We start from the raw sequence: 16203 nt of genomic DNA on the forward strand, positions 1-16203 counted from the left end.
AACTAAGACTGTGTCAGTCAGTCACACTGTAAATTCCTCAGTCTGCGGTTGTCAGCCCAACCAAATCTTATGTAGGGAACGCTAAATTTCTGTGCATGTAGCCCAAATTTTACCACACTCTCAGGTAACCAAATCAGAAACAACGAATCATTGCATGCCCCCACTACCACCACCCTCCCCCACTCCCAGATCCGCTCCACTCCAGGAACGCCTCCAAATACTGACACGTTTCTCCGGTGTATGAATTCATTCGTGAACACATGTATATACATATGCACAAACACGATAAATCAGCTTTTATCAACCTACCACTCAAATGAAAGTTAAGGCACCACAACAATATGAGTGAAATGAACAATCAGAAAATTCACTCATCCCTTACGATCAGCAACCAGTTAGATCACATATCTCTCAGAATTATAACATCTTGTCCTTTTCTGCAAGTTCGTTCAGTATAAACTTTACACACACAGGCAAATTCTTTCGAGATCAGGTACTAACTCAATTCCCAGGCACTGTCTGGGCTGTCCAACGTCCTGCTGCCCCTCGGCTTTTATTGGAGTTTATTTTATGACCTTCATTAATGACACTGTCGTACTTTTTCTTGCTGCATCTTTTCCCACAGTGCCTCTCTTTAACGACCAGCGCTGTGGCTTTTTGTGTCCGAATTTACCACAGTGGAATCAAGTCAGGCCTTTCATGTCTTTCGCCCTCTCATGGACCTTTTCTTTAACCTGTCGTAAACTCTGACCAGTGTTCGCTCCTCTTGGCTTCATAGTGGAGGATCTCCTCCTGTCCCACCTTCTATTCCGCACACGACAAGATTCTGCCTGGAATCTCGTCTTATACACCAACATGTATTAATCACTTCCTAAAAGTTCTGTTCCACCAGGTGAATCCTTACCATCTCTGGAGTGAATGTTCAAACTCCACCATCAGAATCGTCTTTCCTGTCGCCTCACATGTCCAATTTATCTTCAAGGCACGCGTTGTTCCATGAAAATGGCGATGTTTAATTGTTTCGAACTCAACCTGGTTCCGTCTTTATGTTTCTCAAACTCTCTCTGTGCACTTCTGGTACCAATTCATAAGCACTTCAAATCGCCTGTTTGACCTCTTTATAATCACTTGACCTCTCATCTGATGCACGCAAATATCTCACAAGCTCTGCCTACCAGTGTAGACTGTAATAGCATTACCCACATATTCTTGAAGCACTCGACCTCCCTCGCCATTAGTTCAATGAAATAAATAAGAAATTCAACATCTTTCTTCTCAAAAATTTGGCAGAGATTCGACATAATTGTATACATTACTGCGTTCTGTTTTAATCCTCCCTGTTAATTTGCCTTTCTGACTAAGTAGCAAACTCTCATGTTCAAACTCTCTCTCTCTCTCTTTCTCTCACTCTCTTTTTCTCTCGCTATCTACTTTCCCTTTATCTCTTCCTTCCCTCTATCTCTTTGCTCAGGCAAGCACCATCTATCACTCTCTTTCCCTCTCTCTTTCTATTTCTCAAACTGTCTATCGACTCTCTATCTTCCCATTTCTTTTTCTCTTCCTTTGTTTATCTTCTAACTTAATTTCCCTCAGTTGCATTGCAATTCTTTTACCTCTCTGACAAACAAGTTTTGAATAACTCCCTTACACTTCCTGCCTTTCTTTTCTCCTTGGTTAAATCCAAATCTAACTTAGTTGCTTATTCTAAAACTTTGTTTTGTTCTTTCCTTCTAAACCTTCCCAGCAAATCTGTGAATCATATTTCAATCTCAGATGATATTGAGTAATTTTAAGGGCTACTTCTCGCAATTTTAATTTAATCAAACAAAAGTCACCGAAATTAAACAAATCGTCTCGCCGATGTTTTATTTTAAGATCTCGGACATTAACCTGAAAGTGTTTAAATCTACTGGGCTTTTTTTCAAAACCCAAATCTATTCAAATCTGTCCAAATGTCAGACTGAATCTATCAAAACTTGTTCAGAGCATGAATCCAAGAGCCACAATCTTCACATTAGCCCAAAACTGATACGACACGGAGTAAACCCCTCTGCTAACTTACACAAGCTACATGGGAATGATTCATCCCGTCCTGTATTCTGTTCAAAATCGAGAGGCAACGAATTATCCTCAAAGTCACGATTTAAAGCAAAACTGAACAAGGTTAGTTGTTTTAGTTCATTAGGTAGTATTAACTAACGGCTATTTTATAAGTTCTTCATCTTAAACTTATCTTTTAACTCCCCGTCAACAATACGAGTCTGATTATTTTAAAATTCTGATTACGACTTGCTGAAAAATAATCAAGTTGAATAACCAGTCAGATTTGCCGAGTGACATCAGTTGATTTTAATCTGCAGATTGTTAATCCCAGTCCTTTTCCATGTTTTTCTGTGCGAAATCCGTTTCCAGACAGATACCTCTCAGAGACCCCTTACTCGCAGCCGACATTTCATGGTCTTTTGGCAATTATCTTTGTCACGCTGACCACCTGTTCAAAATATATGTTGTTTAAACCCCAAGTACCAGATCATTACTTATGTTTTAATATTATCAGAATACTCAATTGATACGTGATTGAAGTTTGGTGTGTTGGGGTATAATTTAAACTGATTGGACGAAACTGAATTTGTGTTTGTCTCATCATAATTTAGCTCCTCAAGCCGTTTCGAAGAAATGTTACAATGCTACCTTCTGCCGGACTTTTTGTGGTTGTTTCAGTCCTTGCTAACTTTTCAACTCTCTTAAAGGAAAGTACACATCCACCTTCATAACACAAGTCTAAAGTGATTTTTGACGTCCTATACATCTGTCTGACAGGGGAAACAATTCATGTCATGCATTCTGTGAATGACGATGTAATTTTCAAAATATGTCGGTTACATATGAAAGTGCCTGACACTTTCAAAATTTGCCTTACTCCAAGCTACCAGACTAGGTGGGATTGAAGTTCATAAGGAAGATTTATTAGAAATCCTGTAGAGTTTGAAAATAGATAAGTCCCCATGCGCCGGATGGGATTTATTCTCGGATCCTCTGGGAAGCCAGGGAGGATATTCTCGAGGATTTGGCATTGATCTTTAAATCGTCATTCTCTACAGGAATAGTGCCAGAAGACTGGACGATAGCAAATGTGGCTCCCCTATTCAAGAAGAGGTGTCGAGACAACCCTGTTAATTTTTGACCAGTGAGCCTTATTCAGTTTTTGGTAAGGTGTTGGAAAGCTTAGAACAGATAGGATTTATAATCATCTGGAAAAGAATAATTTGATTGGAGATAGTCGGCACGGCTTTGTGAAGGGTAGGTCGTGCCTCACAAAACGTATTGAGTTTTTTGAGAAGGTTACCAAACAAGAAGATGAGAGTAAACCGGTTGATGTGGTGTGTATGGATTTGAGCAAGGCGTTCGATAAGGTTCCCCACAGTAGGCTGTTGTACAAAATGCGGATGAATGGGATTGTGGGAGATATAGCAGTTTTGTATCAGAAATTGGCTTGCTGAAAGAAGAGAGAGGGTGGTGGTTGATGGAAATATTCATCCTGGAGTCCAGTTACTAGTGGTGTCCCGCAAGGGGCGGTGGTGGGTCCACTGCTGTTCATCATCTTAATAAATAGGACGTAGAAGGGTGGATTAATAAATTTGCAGAGGAGACTAAGGTCGGTGGAGTTGTGGATAGTGGCACAGGATGTTGTAGGTTACACAGAGATATAGGTAATATGCACAGCTCGGCGGAGAGGTGGCAAATGGAGATTACTGCAGACAAGTGTGAGGTGATTCACTTTGGTCGATGTAACCGGAATGCAATGTAAGATTCTTGGTAGTGTAAATGAGCAGAGACGTCTCGGTGTCCAGGGACACAGATCCTTGAATGTTGCCACCCTGGCCCACAGTGTTGTTCAGAATACAGACAGTGTTTTAGCTTTTATTAATAGAGGGATCAAGTACCGGAACTATGAACTGTACAAAACCCTGGTGCGGCCGCACTTGGAATATTGTGTACAGTTCTCGTCACCGCACTATGAGAAGGATGTTTTATCCAGATGATCTGTTATCTTATGCTTGTCACCTTTTAAATGCGGGTTGGAACATATATAACCATGAAGTGGTCTGGCAATATGCTCACATTCAAGAAAAGTAGAGTAAAAAGTTTGTAGATTTATGGTACTTCCCTCAGCATACGCCATAAATTCAATGGAGATCTAGTACATGTTTCCTTTTGTTATGATTTAAAAAGTGATGTCAGCAAAGTGTTAATTGAAACTGTTTGTTCGGTGACTGTGATTAATCTCAGTCTCCATGGATTATAATTACCCCAGTGGATGGTTTCCATCGTTTAATGATGAATGTGCTTTGTCAATGTATTATTGCAATGTATGTGCGGCAGCATTACCGACAGAATTGACAGAGATCAGCAGCTGCAGAGAGAGGGGGAGGAGACATCCGAACCTGACTACAAGTGATTGGAATATTATAACATTGGTTCAGGATTTGAGCAAGGTAGATTGAAATATTGTAAGAATGAACAGGAGTTTATCTTGGGATGTTTGGATTTTTTCCACATTTAGTGAAAAAGCATCATTACGATGGCGGACCCTGTATGCACTTTACATTATTCAATATTTTTATTATCCAATCCTGGCTTTCGTCGGTGTCTCTGGTAAGTTTTACTGTTCAATCATTAACCGTACAAATCATGTTTGACTATAACACTGTTCTTTTAATTGATTCTACTATCCTTGCCACGGTTCTTTATCCTGTGAAGACTCTGAATCCAGATTTTCACTTTACAAACCATTACTAACTGCATCAATGAACTTGATATGTTACTCTCTCCCTGTTTGCTTCTGGCATTATTTCTCATATTGATCTACCCAGTTTCAGCTCAGAGCCACAATTCATTGTATTACTACCCTTCTTAGCTAAATATTGGGAGCATGTAGACCACTGTCGTCTCTTCTGGTTGCAAACGCTATTTCGTTCCTCCGACTCAATCCCATCCCTGATTAATATCTGACATCTTCTGACGATACTTCACTGTCACATCCCATCTGCTATTTGATTCTTGATCTATTAAATGCTGTCTTTATGATGGCAATAATCTGCCACTGAGACTCCCAGCTTCACCTCTGCAGAATCAACTCTGAATCGATAATCCACAACACGTATCTGAACTCGAAACAAAATCCCCATTCATCCGTTACTCCTGTGCACACTAATCTACATTAATTGAACTCCAACAGTTGTTCAACTTTTAACTGATTTCCTCCATGCACGTTTTCTCTCAGACCATGATTTTCACATCTATCACTGTTGCGGACACACGCATGCACATGTACACTTAAAACCCCTTGCATTGTGCTGATGCATGGAGATGCCGAGACACAAACCTGTGAGAGACCCTTTTACTGTCATTCGCAATATGGGCTGCAAATCTTCCTGTACTTGTCAGTTACCGAGTGCAAGCGGCGAGCTGTCGCTTGTCCCAGTTTATACCGTCTGAGCTGGTTCTGTGAGGCAGATTAAGAATTTTAAGTAACACGTTATTTCAGCTGATCTGGAATTGCCGTTATTCAGCGTTCTCATTGATGTGATTGGACTCTCGAAAGTCCCAGTACGAAAGACCCACTCTCTTGTCTGTTTCGCCATATTTAAACAACATGTGGTGTGTTTATCTTAATTGTCTCTTTCTGTCTTGAATGTGAATCCTTCTACACCTTTGTACCTTTCACGGGCTTTGGTTTATGGCACCCTCGTGTATTGAGTGCTGGCATTATCAAGTTCAACAACAATGAAATGGTTTGTGTTGGGCGATTGTTCACTTCCTGGCGTGTTCCATGTGGTCCTCCAAATTTGGTGGGGGGCTCAGCAGCTTTGAGCCACGTCTTTGAAACTTGGTCGTCGCCTCTCATTGAATGCCTGTGTTGATCTTTCTTAACTGGTCGTGCGGCCAGTAACACGAGGAAGTATCTCGAGTCCTATTGGAAAGGGCCAGGCATCTAATTTGTAGCTGAGGGGTTGCTGACTGACACCTGTTATTGAAAATTTAGTGGAGATGCTGGATTTGCTTTGCTGCAGGTTGTGCTCTGAATTGCCTCAGTCGTTCAGGGAGACCAGAGGATTTAATGTCGCAACTCTGGACGCAGCACGGGGACTGTAGTTACAGCATCTGTGTCTGCAAAATGAACAGCAAATGGAGCTTAGGCTGCAGAGAGGAGAAACTCTAAAAACACGGAGTCAGTTTGTGTGAGGGGAAAGAGATCTGCCATGTCTATCTGGGTCTTCACCTGGACACACACATAAACTTACTCTCACCCTTACACATGCACAAGCGCACAAACACACACATATAGATTACCCCGGAGCTCTCTGTCACATACATGCACACACACTCTCTCTCAATGTCTCCCTATTTCACACTCCATTTATCTCTCTCTATGTCTCACGCAAACACACACACGCACACACACACAGACACATGCACACACATACTAATCTATTTGTTGAATTTGCATTTGCAAGTTTGTGCATACGTTCTATTTGTTCAAAAACATACATTTTTATAGACGAGCAGTCAATATGGCATTTCATAATGTCCTACTTTGAAAATAAGAAATAATCTGACTCCAGGTTAAAGCACAGACTGACACTGCACAAGTACGTCCCTGTTTTATTTTGTGCAAGGTCGGTCATATCTTAGCAAATTTAGTAGAATTCCTGTACAAAGTGAGAACATTGAACGTGCGGAAAAGATGGTCGATGTCACATACCTTGACAAGGCGTCTGTTAAAATAGACTAATGGAGAAATTCAAGTCGCATGGGTTCCACGATGTACGAGACAGCTGGATAGTGATCTGGCTGGACAACAGGAGTCAGAGAGTAGTGGTGGAAGGGAGTTTCTCAAAATGGAAAACTGTAACCAGTGGTGTTCCCCAGGGATACGTGATGGGGCCACTGTTGTTAGTGATGTACATAAATGATATGAAGGCCAGTCTAGGTAGTCTGATGAATATGTCTGCAGATGACAGTAAGATGGTTGGAGTAGCAGATAATGATGGAGATTGTCAGGACATGCTGCAGAATATAACATGGATTGGACAGTTGGGCAGACAAATGGCAGACAGAGTTCAATCCGGGCAAATATGAGGTGGTGCAATTTGGAAAATCCAATTCAAGAACGAACTATGTGAGAAATGGAAAATACCTCGGAAAGTTGATGCACAGAGAGATCTGGGAGTACAGGTCCATTTTGCACTGAAAGTGGCAACGCATTCAATAAAGTGATCATTTAGGCATACAGTATACTTTCCTTCTTGCATTTCAAGGATTTATGAAGGGAAGAAAAGAGAAAGTGGAGAACTACTGTGATTAATTGTCCAGTACAAGTGTTGGCAGGGTCTGTCACGTTTGTGCAAGAATTTGCTTGGCCACATTTGGAATACTGTGTACAGTTCTCATCGTCTCATTAACCAAAGGAAGCGGATGGTTTAGGCGAGGGTGCAGAGCATGTTCACCAGGTGTTGTCTGTATGGCGACGCTTGCTATGACGAGAGGGTGAGTAGATTTGAATTGTTTTCTTGAGAAAGACCCAGGTTAACGAATGACCTGCGTGACGTCGAGAAAATCATATGTGGTGCAACCACGATGGATGGCAAAATGCTTTCTTTCCCTAAGTGGGGGCTCGATTACTACGGGTGACGAGTTCAAGCTGAGAGGTGAAACTGTTTTGGAGGATATGGTCAGAAACTTCTTCACGCAGAAGGTCAGCAGTGCCTGGAATATGTTACCACAGGAAGTGGCAGAGGTGAGCACGATAGCGTCATTTAACGCATCCAGACAAATACATAAATGGACAGGAAGCTCGGGGAACAGGTCCTTGGAAAATCGTCGACAGGTTTAGATAGAGAATTTCCATCGGTGCACACTTGAATGCCCGAAGGGCTTGTTCCTGTGATGTGATTATCTTTTTTTTTGTTCCATGAAAATATTCGCGAAAAGCTTCTGTTGATATTTGAAAGGAAAATGAAAACAAATATGGAACAGTGAATATGTGGACAGGATAATTTATTGTAGAGAACAGAAAACTGACAGGGAAACTAAACAGTTATATTGCGATTGTCTGCATGGAGGAAGATCCAGAAAAGCTCCCAGAAAGACCAAGTGACGATAAGTCTTTCGTAATTAAGATGAAAATCAATCATTTTAGTAACGAGGTAATATTTAGAAACACGGCTGGATTGAGGATTGTTTAATGTGACGGACCAGATTACTCCGTACCGAAATTTCGGAGGAGTCAGAAATGATTGCATTGGGGATTCAGAGAAGATGGTCTGGAAAACTCTTTTACAGATTGTCATAAGATGTGAATAGGGATTGATGGTTTTAGCTGGTATAACATTGGAAAAGTCCCTATGCCTGGGTGAATTGTATCTCAAGCTGCTGTTGGAGACAAGGGAGGAATGGGGCTGATGCAAACGTTTTAATAGAATCTGTTCACAGGGGTGGTGCCAGTAGACTGGACAACACCCTTGATAGACAGGCTGGTGGAGATAAACCAGGAAAGTACAGACCAGTGAGTATTCCAAAACTTTTAGGGTAAAACAAATACATAACTGGCGGCAAAATACTCTTTGTGCGACTGGAAACCAGCATACACTACTGTACCACAGAGATCACTGCTGTGCCCCTTATTATCTGTGCTATTTATAATTGACGTTGGTGTGAATGTGGAGTCACCAGTGCGGACAGCGTGATAAGTAAGTTTGTACTTGACACAAAGATTGTGTGGGTGGTTGGCACTGAGGGGGAGGGTCTTATGTTACAGGAAGATATAGAAAGAATGCTCAGATGGGCAGATCAATGGCACGTGGACTCTAACACTAATAATTATGACGTGATGTAATTTGGAAGAAGGAACCAGACGGGGAGTGACAGCATACTAGGAGGCTCAGAGGGTGTTTCTCTATAAATCTATGAATGTGACTGAAATGGGTGATCGGTTATTAAGAAGTCTCTGGGAGAAGTAAATATTGCGTTTACTCATTCAGGTGCAGATTGTAAGAGCGATGTAAAAAAAAATGTTTCACCCAAAATGGAATAATGTGTACAGTTCTGCGAGCCACATTAGTGGAAGGATGTGATTGCACTGAATGGGGTGCAGAGGAGACGTTCCCTGTGATGGAGCATATCAGCTATGAAGAGAGGCTGGATAAGCTCAGCTCATTTGCTTTCGAGCAGAGTAGGTGAGGGGTGCTGGGATCCAGTAGGATAAGTTTCCGAAGAGAATGGACAGATTGAATAGACAGCAGCTAATCCTTTTAGTTAAAGGAACAAGAACTAGGGAATACAGTTTTGAAAGTGAAGGTTTCGAGGTTCAGAGAGTGTTCGAGGATTGTTTTCACCCAGATGATGTTGTGGATTTGGAATTCACTTCATGACTGTGCAGTTGTCACAATAAAATGGTAAAAAAAATGTAATTAGGCAAGCACCTAGAGTATCATAACCTTCACGGCAACGGGTCTTGTGTCGGAACGTGTGATTAACTGAGACGGTGTTGTATTTCTGATGGTAGAGATTCCATGCTTCTCTGACTGTATGATGGTGGAAAATCAACTACTTAACAGATTAAGACAGGAAGTGATGGTTTCCTGGAACCAAAGTTTCAGATTTGAGAGAAGCAAATATAACCATAATATTTCCAAATGAGGCAGGGAGACAACAGGAAATTGCAGTCTGCTGAGCAAAAAGAACCAGTCAGAACAATACAAGAGTCTATTCTAAAGGGTGCATTACCAGGGAACTTTGAAAATTGAATTAATTAAAACGTAATGAATATAGGTGAAGGCAATATCGAATTATTAAATGCGATTCATATTGGACAAACAGACTAGTAAATAAATTATGGGTGAAGCAATTGGATGTTGTGAATTTTGATTTTCACAAAACATTTTTGATGATGTCCCAAGTCGAGACAAAACTGCTCCTTTATCAAGGTTAAGCTGTCCTTGGTGTTTTTACTTTAATCAGAGATGTCGTAAAAGCAGCGTTTCCGAAAAACCTGGGTTTGACTATGAGGGAATGTTTATAAACGTCAAAATGCAATTTGTACAATGAGGGTCTAGCAGTCCTCGATGTGGCCCTGTGTAATGAGAAAGGAATAATTAATGACTTCACAGTTATAGATGCTCTTAAAAGGAGTGATCACAGTCTGGGTGAATTTATTTAATCTCTCGAATAAAAATGCGTAAAAAGAAGAGGAGTTTTGAATAACTTAACTACCGGAAAAATTAACAGAATAATAGATAAAGTAACTCCAACTAATGAACGGTTACAATTAGTATAACCTCTGATGTGGGGAAGATGCTTGAGGACATTACCACCGAATACGTGCAAGGCATCTCGAGAGAAATTGTCCCGTTGAGCAGACACAATAGGATTTAATGAAAGACACAACATACTGAACAAATCTGCTGGAAACCGACGAAGGCATTACTAGAAAAGAGAGCGCCGGGTACCCGGTAGCTGTGGTGAACCGAGATTTCCAAAACATGTTTGACAAAGTGCTGCACAAGAGGCCGCTGCATAGGATAAGAATGCATTGACGTTTGGGGTAAAGTATGAGCATGGACATAGAATTGGATGACTAACAGGAGGTAGAGAGTGGGGCTAAATGAGTGTTATTCTGGCAGGCAATCAGTGACTCGAACAGTGCCGCAGTAATCGGTGTTGGAACTGCAATTATTCACATTTTATACAGATGAGGAGGAGTTGGGGGACCACGTGTCGGGTGTCAAAATTTGCAGTTAACCCGTAGATGAGTGCCAGAGGACTGTGAGACTATACAGAGTAATATAGATCCCCGAAGTGAGTGGGCAAACGTCGGGCAGATGGAATACAATGATAATAAACGTGACGTCAATCATTTTCATATGAGTAACGGTAAAAACGGCTATTACGTGAGTGATAACATTTAGCAGAATGCTGCTATGGAGAGGAACACTGGGTATCCTTGTGAATGAATCACAGAAGGTCGGTCTGCAGGTGCAACAGGTCCTTAGAAAGGTAAACAATTTTTGTCCATCATGTTACAAAGATTGAGATTAAAAGCAGGAAGGTGGTGTTGCTGCTGAATAGGCTGCTGGTACGACCACACTTGGAGTACTGTGTGCAGTTTTGTTCTCCGTACATGAGAAATTATATACTGATGCTGCAGGGAAAGCAGAATAAGTTCACTAGTTCGATTCTGGAGTTGAAGGGTTGATGTATGAAGAGATACTGAGTAGTCTGGAAATATATTCATTGGAATTTAGAACAAAGAGGGGGGCTGTCGTAGACATATATAAAGTTATGACGGGAAGGCACAATATAGAAGGAGAGAGGATGGTTCAAGTGGCAGGTGAACCGAGGACAAAAGAGCATAGCCACTAGGTTAGTGACAGCAGATTTAGGATTGAGTTGAGAACCAACTTCTTCACCCAATGGCTTGTAAATAGATGGAATTCTTTGCAAAGTGAAGTAGTTGGCGCTACTTCAGTAAACGTTTTCAAAGTAAAGATAGATATTTTTGAGCACCAAAGTAATTAAGGGATAGGGTGAGAGCGAAGGGACGTGGATGGGAATTCCTGAAAAAAAATTATGTGATCCTTTTGAGTGGTGGAGCAGGCTGGGAGGGTCAGATGGCCTACACCTGCTCCTCTGCTTTAGTTTGTTTGGTTTGGCGTTTATCAGGCTGACTAAACACTGAAAGTAAGGAGCCAGTTGTGAAGATGCTGAACCCAAAGAAGCAGTGCAGTGATGATCCTCCCACCCTACGACAGCTCTCCTGCAAAAACCTGTGATTGGATGTTTTTCTTTCTTTTGTTTGCAATGAGTGTTTATGTGGATTGTTGCAAACACTTTGAGCAACTTCATTAATTTGCGATAATGGGTTCACTTTTCAGATAGGGGAAGTTATTCAAAATTCTATCCTCTTTCGTTTGTGGTTCTTTTGATAATTTTGAAAAAGGAATACTGTTGTGTTAAAAACGAAACATTTGACTGGCTGTACCACTCTTGGGATATCCACTTAAACCTGCTTAGGATAACATAGAGAATTCGATTCAGAACTTGGAGTGGAAAGCAGGGACTGGCGGGATAACCCCGAAATTGATATTTGGCCCCGAGATACTCAGAAAGCAGATCACACTGTTATTCGAGTGTATTAAATGCAATCTTTCCAAATCTGCTAATGCCATAAAAGTGAGATTGAGAGTTGGTAGGGAACATTTAAAGAAGTTCCAATGGGATTGAAACAAGTGAACTGAATAGGCAAATACGTGGGAGAGGAAGAACAATATGGATGGACATTGGCTTAGGTACTTTGGTTGGAAAACAGAATGGCTGGTTATCATTTCAAAAGGTATTAATGTAAACATGTTGGATTATGAAATTCTTATGTGCATACGTTGGTTGACTTCTTCAGCGAACTCCGAAGCTCATGAATGGCAGTTGTGAAGCCAGAAGTTAATATTGGGAATGGCATTGACACACTGACCAGTGTGCATAGATCTATCAAGTGGGTAGCTGGAACATGGAAGGGGATCTTGGTTTCAATGCATACCATCACTTAAATCATTATTGCAGGAGCACAAAGCCATTAGGACGATAATTAATGTGTTGATCTCCACATCAAGTGGGTTTGACTGGTTGAGTAAGGGTGTCTTTCTGCAGCTGTACAGGCCTTGGTGAGAGCACATCTCGGACATTGTGCAGTCTTGTACGCAGTTATTCTCTAAGACAAAGGGCAAACTTCACATTGAGGGAGTCCAGCGAAGAATGACCAGACTGATCTCTGAGATGACAGGATGTAATGGGAGCAGGGTTTGGGTCGATGGGATCGTTATTCCATCGGGTTCAGGAATATGAGTGGAGATCTCCGTGAAGTAAATAAAATTCCGCCAATTCACCTGGGTGGGATGTCTAAACCAAGGTGCTACCATATTAATTACAGCGGGACAAGCTGCATTGAGATGCGAACAAATGTCTGCATGCAGAGACTTGTGAAGCTAGGAAATTATCACCCACATAAGACTGTGGAAGCCAAGGCATTGAATTTAAGCAAGGATTTCTCGACACGAAATGCATGAGTTTGCACTCGGTGTATGGTGTGGAGATAGAGGATCAGCCCTCATTATATTGAAACGGAAAGCAAAATTAATGGACTAAAGGGCCGACTGCAGTTCCCACTTTGTGTCTTTCCGATAGTTAATAACTTCAAAGGATTACAGCACACAGTGTTTGGGAAACAAAATGAAGAAGCTGATTGACCATGAACTGGAATGGGGCAGGCTCAATGCATTGAATGGCCTCCACCTTTCCGGATGTTTCTGTGCAGTTTGTGGGAAAACTCTCTAAATGTTGTCAGAAGCTTTCCGATGTTCGGAGGTAGGTCCAGGACTGTGTTTCTCGTTCCCTTTTCCAATACCAAGTCTGGTGTCGGGTGTTCTGACAGCGCTTATCCATTCAGATGTCGGGGCAGTTTGATGCAGTTGAATAATTACTTGGCCGTTTCACAGACCATTGAAGTTTTTATCACACGTCTGTGTGTCTGAGGTTGTTTTCAGGCCAGAACCTGGAAAGCAGGGGAGATTTCCTTCATGAAAGTCCATTGAGGAATGAAATTGATGTTTACCATTGACACTGTCGTCAAGATCAATATTACTGGCATCAGATTTGGAATTGGTTTTAACATCCACCACCTGCCACAACATTAGTCTGGTCTGGATTAGAAAATCAGTGACATTTCCGTGACAGCGCCTCTTGTAAACCACACTGAGCACGTTATTTTTTTGGTGCTTGAAAGGTCTGTGAAGTAGAACGCCCACTAGTTTAACTATCGTGATGAAATTGAGGAAGTGGCAATTAGTCAGATTGTAAATATTCTCCTCTTAAGGGACTGACCATTTTTAAGAAATTTTCGTAATTGCCAGGGAGATTCCAAAGTTGAAGCTGGAATTAAACAGCTTCCTGATGGACACGGCTTATGGTCCAGCAGAAGTATTCAGGTCTATTGCAGGAATGCTGTAAGTGCCCATTGTCTTTGTCGTATCTACTGTATTCAGCTGTTTCTTGATGTGCAGCAATCGAAATATTTGAAGACGGGGATCTGTAATTCTGATTATATCATCACGTAACGCTTCTGGCAGAGAATGATACCTTGTCTTTAAAGCGATACACAGGCCTGTTCCATTCTTCAGGGGAATGCCAAAGTAATGCTTTAGTGGTGTTAGTCTAGCAGTTCTGGTAATGTTCTGATGACATGACTTCGAATCCTGTCACAGCAGATGGGGGAATTTAAATGCAATAAATGTTTGGAATTAAGAGTCTAATAATGCTCATGAATCCATTGTCGATTGTTGGAAAAACTCATCAGGTTCATTAATTTCCTTGAGGGAATGAAACTTCCATCCATATCTGCTCTGGCCCACATGTGACTCCAGACCCACAGCAATGTGGTTGACTCTTAACTGCCCACTGGACAATAAATGAGACCTATCCTTATCCCAAGAGAAATTGTTTGATTAAAAACAATATTTGTGCAGTCATTTTGTCTCGTCAGATGTTTCAGAGTTCAACTCCAGTTCTGACTGGTTGTGGCAGGAATGCAAAAACTCGATTTTTTTTTATCATTTCGCCCTCTCTCTCTGATGTTATTTCTGCAGTTTGGAATGTAAGCAGTTAAGTGTAGTAGCTTTCACGGTTTGTCATCAAGTTTAGGTCGACTTGATCCTGACCCTGGCATGTTTGCCTAAATTCTCACTGAGCCATAGATTGGTTTGACGGTAATGGTAAACTGAGGGATTATTCCCACAAAAAAGTTACAGATTGTGTTTGATTACAATTCTGCTTTTGTTCCGCTGTGGTGCACAGCACCACATGACTTCCACTTTGTGCTGAAATATCGGCAGTGCAAGTCTGCTGTCTGTCCCCGAAGGCACACCGAGCCCCATACAACTATCGCCCCTGTACCCATTTACCCACTCTGATGTCTGATATGGTAACACATCCATTTCAATATTCTACTTCCTCTCAGGGTCTGTCCATGGTGTCACGTTCTGCAAAACTATGCAACATATTCACTTGAAACCTTTCATTCGGATTTTGTTATCTTCTCTGTTTGAAATGATGTATTTCCCTCTGTTTCTCTGCCCGACTATGGTTAAGAACTCTGTCGTGTCGGTGATTCCAGCCTTATGTCGTTTAAAAACAAATGAATTTGCACACCTTTTATTATCATTCACTCCCCAGTGTACGGTGCTTCATGGCTGAACACACAAGTTTTGAATGGTTCAAAAACATAAATTTCTTTCGAAAATCAGAAGGTATGGCAGCATCTGTGGCGAATGTAAAACAGAAATAACTTCCAGTCCAGCGGGACCACTTTTCAGAAGTAAAAATGGACCGGAAAATGGGCTTTTTCAGAACTTGACAGAAGTGGAAGGGAGTGATGGGAAATAGATAATGTGGAGGCACAATGTCATAGAAGAATGGCCATTTAATTATGGTGAAAGAAAAACAGGTAAAAACTGGGTGAAAATTTAGGGGTGCATGGGGGAAGTGGGTTCTCTCTATTGCAGCAAGATAAACAAGACCCAGGCAAGGGAATAGGGATGCCAAAAGTGGGAATGTAAGGAAAATGGAGCACCGTCATGGTGAGGTCTGGCTGTGATGTTATGGAATTGAACATAATCTCCGTTAGGCTATAGAGTACTAAAATATAAAATGAGGTGCTATTCGACCTTTGGTTGTTCTTCATTGAAACATTGCAGAAGCCCAGGGCTGAAATGTTCACATTTGAGGAAGTTAGGTTTTTGAAGTGGGAAGCAATCCGAACGTTAGGATTATTCCAACAGATGGTGTGTCAGCTTTACTGAAAGCCGCCTCAGTTTGGTTTTCCCAGTGTAAAACAGACTAATTCTGAACAGCAATGACAGGAAACTGGATTGAACCATGACAAGTGAAATGCTGCTTCATATGGAAAATGTGCTTCGGGTCTCGGACAAAGAGGAGGGAAGACATATTAAGGCAAGTCTTTGAGATCCTCCAATTGCATGGGAAGGGGCTACTGGGGAAATCGAAAAGTGTTCAAAGTGATAGAGAATTTTATAAATGGAGTGGAACTGTATGAAATGCGGACAATGATCGGTAGGGGAAGATGGGAGAGGCAAT

This window comes from Chiloscyllium punctatum, chromosome 35 (genome assembly GCF_047496795.1).
Source record: "Chiloscyllium punctatum isolate Juve2018m chromosome 35, sChiPun1.3, whole genome shotgun sequence".
NCBI lineage: Eukaryota > Metazoa > Chordata > Chondrichthyes > Orectolobiformes > Hemiscylliidae > Chiloscyllium > Chiloscyllium punctatum.